At 37.3% G+C, this 5,944-nt stretch overlaps 1 pseudogene; it reads right to left on the reverse strand.

The window, feature by feature from the left end:
- Positions 1–684: 684 nt before the first annotated feature.
- On the reverse strand, positions 685–803 carry LOC145415202 (5S ribosomal RNA; annotated as a pseudogene).
- Between the last annotated feature and the right edge of the window lie 5,141 nt (positions 804–5,944).

Genomic DNA, 5,944 nt, shown 5'->3' on the forward strand with positions numbered 1-5,944 from the left:
AAAATGTTTCCTAACTTGTAGATACAATAGTGATTGTATCTCAGCTAATATAGAGTACATTTGTGGAAGTTGCAATTTTAGTGTTTACGCCATCAACTATGCGATGGTTAGCATTACTCAAATGACCGTCGTCTTAACGTAAAAATCCAAACATTTTCGAGACGACATTAAAACAGTAAATTCAGTGTTTCATCATCCTGCATTTTTTGTAGGTGTCGAGCATATTTAGTGTTTTCGCACTCGATTAAGCTGTTTCAGCATCACTTAAATAACCCTTTTCCTAACGTCAAAATGGAAACAATCTCCAGACGACATTAATACAGTTCACTCATTGTCTCTTCAATATGGATTATTTTGTAGGTGTCATGCACTATATATCCACGGAAATGAGGAATAAAGTTGTAAATGGTAATTAATTATAAATCTCGGTATTGCGAGTGTTTGTACTTTATCGTATAAATTTATAGATGAGAGTCAAAAACTCATCAGTATTCCTTCTCACGACGTGACAGTTTTCAGAATTGTGGCTTACGGAGTTACACGAACCTTCACAGTGTAAAAATCATTCATTCATTCATTCATTGCCAGACGCCATGTATCCCAGACAGGGTGGCCAAGTGCTTAGAGTTAATTGTTTTACAGGGAGGGGCACTAATACTCCACCAACCCCACTTGACGTAGGGATGCCAACAGCATCTGGTGTTCCCAGGCGGTCACCCATCCAAGTACTAACCAGACCCAACGTTGCTTAACTTCGCTGATCGGATGGGAAGCGGTGTACTCAACGTGGTAAAAATACTTTATCATAATTAACCCTTTTTTGAAAAACACTCATTCGACGTTTCTCGATTGTATCGGTGACTCTCACAGCATTTGATTTTTATTGTTCTTAAACATTTCAGATGACAGCTCTCCTTATGTGTCAACATATTTCTTGTAAAATATTCACTGAATGTGAGAAGGGTGCGAAAGGGAGAGTCTGGGAAGGAAGAATGAGTAACAGAAGAGGATGGAAGGATGTTAATTGAAATGGATGCAGTAAGGAAGAGGGCAGAGTATTTTGAAAGATTGTTAAATGTACAGTAGAAGAGGAAAGGGTGGCTGAGATTGGGGCGGATGGAAGGGTGCAAGGAATCAATGTGTTGGGAGAGTTCAATGATTCTTTGATCACGGAGGAAGTGGAGAAGGCAGTAAAGGAGATGCAAACAGGGAAAGCTGCAGGTATGGATGGGTGTGCTGTGGAATGCCTGAAGGGTGGTGGAGTGACTATTGTTGACTGGTAAGATTTTTGAATGTGTGCTTTGTGAAAGGTATGGTGCCAATTGACTGGGCAAGTGCTTGTGAGGTCCCTTTGTATAAAGGCAAGGGTGATAAGTATGAATGTACTGACTATAGGGATATAAGTCTATTGAGTGTTGTACATAAGAATGTTAATTATGAGAGTTAGAGAGGGTACAGAGGGAGTGATTGGTAATGAGCAATGTGGCTTTAGGAGAGGGAGGGGATGCGTGGATCAGGTGTTTGCTGTGAGACGTGTGAAAAGTATTTAGCAAAAAGCAAGGACGTGTTTTGGGCATTCATGGATTTAGAGAAAGCGTATGAAAGAATTGACAGTGAGGCTTTATGGACTGTTTTAAGATTATATGGACTTGATAGTAGGTTACAAAAAGGGGTGAAAAGTTTTTACGTAAATAGTAGAGCGTGTGTAAGAGTGGGAAGTGCTGTGAGTGGTTTCCCGTGAGAGTGGGCGTGCGACGGTGATGTGTGATGTCGCCTTCGTTGTTTAATATTTACGTGGACAGTGTTGTAAGGGAGGTGAATGCAAGAGTTTTAGGTGGAGGTCTGAGTCTGGTGAATGTTGATGGTGCAGAGTGGAATCTGAAGCAGCTGCTGTTTCCAGATGATACTGCACTGGTGGCTCATTCAGAGGAGAGATTGAGACAGTTGGTAGAGGAGTTTGGAAGGGCGTGTGAAAGGAGAAAATTAAAAGTAAATGAGAATAAAAGAGATGAAGTGTACGAGGTTGATAGATGGTAGGGTGATGAATATAATGTTTTGAATGGCGAGTTGGTTAAGGAGGTAGTGTTTTAAATATCTAGGGTCACATGTTGCTGTGAATGGAAGAATAGATGCAGAGGTGAAGTTTAGAATAAATGAAGTAGGAAAGGTGCTGGGAGGAATGAAAATAGTGTTTAGATGTCGTTCTCTTAGAATTAATGTAATGAGAACGCTGTATGATGGTGTTGTGATACCGACTGCGTTATATGGGGCTGAAACATGGAATATGGGTGTAGCAGAGAGGAAAAGTTTGAATGTAATGGAGATGAGGTGTCTGAGGAGTATGTGTGGAGTGACGCGTATGGATCGAGTGCGAAATGATGAAGTGCGAAGGAGAACTGGAGTTGTTCGGGAGATGGCTGATATAGTTGAGCAGAGGGTGTTGCGATGGTTTGGGCATATGGAGAGAATGGATAATGAGCGATTGGTGAAAAAGATAACTAGATCTGATGTGAGAGGTGTCAGGTTGAGAGGCAGACCACGAATAGGATGGATGGACAGTGTGAAGAGAGCGCTGGATGCGAGAGGGATATCTGTTGAGCAAGAAAGAGTGGCTGTGCGTGACAGAAATCAATGAAGAGAAATTTTGAATAAGTGATGACGCAGCTCTGAGGGGATATTCTCCCGCATTTGGTCTGATCAGCTAGTCAGGTCAGGTGCGGGTATAGGGATGGGTCTGTTATGATGTGGCAGGGGTAAACCAACTCTGTTGTCGGGCCCTGCTGCTGATGTCACTGATTGCATTGCCCAGTTGATCCTAGTGCGGTGTGGTCCGTTCTCCTCTTTGGGGCAAAGATGCGATTGAATGTGTTTGAATGGATGAGTAAATGGGGAGTGTGTCGTCCTGTCTCGTCTACCTCCCTGTCCTTGGGGGAAGCAGCCTAGTTATATTGAAATGGTTAGTTTCACTGATACGTGAGAACCTTAAAATGAGTGTCAAAGAAGATTAATGACAAAATTTTTACACACAGTGAAGGTTCGTGTAACACCTTAAACCACATTTCCTTAGGAAAATTCTCTCAAAATTGACACCTAGTGAGAAGGAATATTGATAAGCTTTTTACTTTGGTCTATTACTTTATTCGATAAGGTACAAACTGTCGCAATAGGGAGATATATAATTAATTACCATTTACAACTTTTTTCATCTCCTTGGACATATAGTGCATAACATCTACAAAAGTCTAGGTTGAAGGAGCACTGAGTGAACCGTATTAATTTCGACTGTAGATTCTTTCCATTTGACGTAGAAAGCTTATATGATGGTGAAAACTCTAAATTTGCAGGAAAGCTACAAAAAAAAGCATAATGATATAATATTGAATTTTCTGTTAACGTTGTTTGGAAAGTTTCGATATTTACGTTATGAAAGTCATTTAAGTAATGATAACCGCATAGTTGAAGGCGAAAAACTAAATATGACACTTCAACAAATGTACTCTTCATTAGCTGGGAAACTGTCACATGTGTCAGGAATGAAGGAAAGGTTTTTGAGGGTGACAAAATTCCTTATTCAAGAAAGATTACTGACAAGGAAAAATTAGGTAAAATCGATTCACAGGTAAAGAATTCAGCTATTTGAGGTTTTTAAGCCCAAGGAGTTTCCATTAATTAGAGACTTGAAAACATCTCGGAAATTTAGATATTCAATGGATTTTTTTTTTTTTTCGCATCTTAAGAGTTTAAAAGTGGAATTTTTTTCCTTGAGTTCAAATATGAAATATGCAATATTGTCGTAGTTTGATGGTTCGTGTGATATCATTCTCAGTGGACATATAGTTCATGAAACCTACAAAAAATCCAGGTTCATGGAACACCGAGTGAACTCTATTAATGTCGTCTGGAGATTGTTTCCATTTTGACGTTAGAAAGAGGGTTATTTGAGTGATGCGAGAAACATTATAAATTAGGGCGAAAACACTAAATATTCATGACAGCTATAAAAATGTAGGATGATTAAACACTGAATTTACTGTATTAATGCAGTCTGAAAAATGTTTGGATTTTTACGCTAACAAGACGGCCATATGAGCAATGATAAAAACCGCATAGTTGATGGCGAAAACACTAAAATTGCAACGTCCACAAATGTACTCTAAATTAGCTGGGTAACAGTCACAATTGTATCTGCAACTCAAGAAATATTTTGGGTGATAAGATTTCTTATTGAAAATATCAGTTACAAGGATAGATGAGGTAATACGTAGGGTGAAATCGATTTACAGTTATAAAATGCAGCCAGTTAAGAGTTTTAAGCCCCCAAAATTTCCATTCATTAGAGCCGTGAAAACAACTAAGAAATATTGAGATACAATGGATTTTTTTTATTTTTTTATCTGTATCACAAGAGCTTTAAAGTCGTATTCTGTGCCTAGAGTTCAAATGGAAATGTGCAATATTGTCGCAGTTTAACGGTTCGTGTGATATCATTATTCATATTTATGAAGGGAAAATCACTGCGAGAGGCAATGGATCGTTTACTTGAAGATTTTTGTTCTTTATTACATATATATTATTCCGAAAGACGTATATCCGTACTGAGATATAGAATATATAAACATTACTTGGTTCATCATATTTGCAGTTTTAGTGTTGATCATGGTTCTAGGAAAATCGTGTCTGCCTTTTTCAGATTATGACGATTTTTAATTTCGGATGAGTACATTGGCCTTTTTAGAACTAGTCACGGCTGGTAGCATTCACTCTGGGGGTAGTTCAAAACAATTTTACTGAAATGATATCTGAATAAACGTGTTTTAGTGCGAAATCGCTAAATATATCACTTACATAAATAATCTGAATATTGATTGGGTAACACTCCTAATCCAAACCAAAACTTAGTAAATATTTGTCATCATGAAAAAAATCACATTCAGCGAATATTTAACAATAGATTGACACATAAGCAGAGGTTTTCTGAAATGTTTAATAACAACGTTTCAAATGTTGTGGGAGTCACCGATACAAGCGACAAACTTCGAATGAGTGTTTTTCAAAAAATGGTCAATTATGATAAAGTTTTTTTTACAGACTGTGAAGGTTCGTGTTAGGCCAAAAGCCACAATTTCTCAGGTATAATCTCTCAAAACTTTCACATCGTGAGAAGGAATATTGATTAGCTTTTGACTCTAATCTATGAATTTATACGATAAAGTACAAACTGTCGCAATACCGAGATTTATAATTAATTACCATTTACAACTTTATTCATCATTTCCGTGGACATATAGTGCATACACCTACAAAATAATCCATATTGAAGGAACACTGAGTGAAGTGTATTAATGTCGTCTGGAGATTGTTTCCATTTTGACGTTAGGAAGAGGGATATTTAAGTGATGCTAAAAACAATTTAATAGAGCGCAAAAACACTAAGAATACATGAGCTACAAAAAATGCAGGATGATGAAACACTGAATTTACTCATTATATGTCGTCTAGAAAATGTTTGGATTTCTACGTTAAGACCTTCATTTTAGTAATGCTAAAAATCGCATAGTTAATCGCGGGAAAGCTAAAAATTTAACGTCCACAAATGTACTCTAAATTAGGTGAGATAAAATCAAAATTGTATCTACAAGTTAGGAAACATTTTTAAGGATAAAATTTCCATATCGAAAAAAAATCAGTTACAAGGCTTGATGAGGTAAAACATACGGTGAAACCAATTCACAGGTAAAAAATTCAGCCATTTGAGAGATTTAAGCCCTTAGAGTTTTCATTCATTAGAGACGCGGGAACAACTCGGAAATTTGAGCTACATTGAATATTTTTTTTTTTAATCTATCACAAGAGCTTTAAAGTGGTATTCTGTGCCTGGAGTTCAAATATAAAATATGCAATATTATCGCAGTTTGACGGTTCATGTAATTATTATTAATATTGA

This window comes from Coenobita brevimanus, chromosome 101, assembly GCF_032717465.1.
Source record: "Coenobita brevimanus isolate Jiangsu-jjx chromosome 101, ASM3271746v2, whole genome shotgun sequence".
NCBI classification, from domain to species: domain Eukaryota; kingdom Metazoa; phylum Arthropoda; class Malacostraca; order Decapoda; family Coenobitidae; genus Coenobita; species Coenobita brevimanus.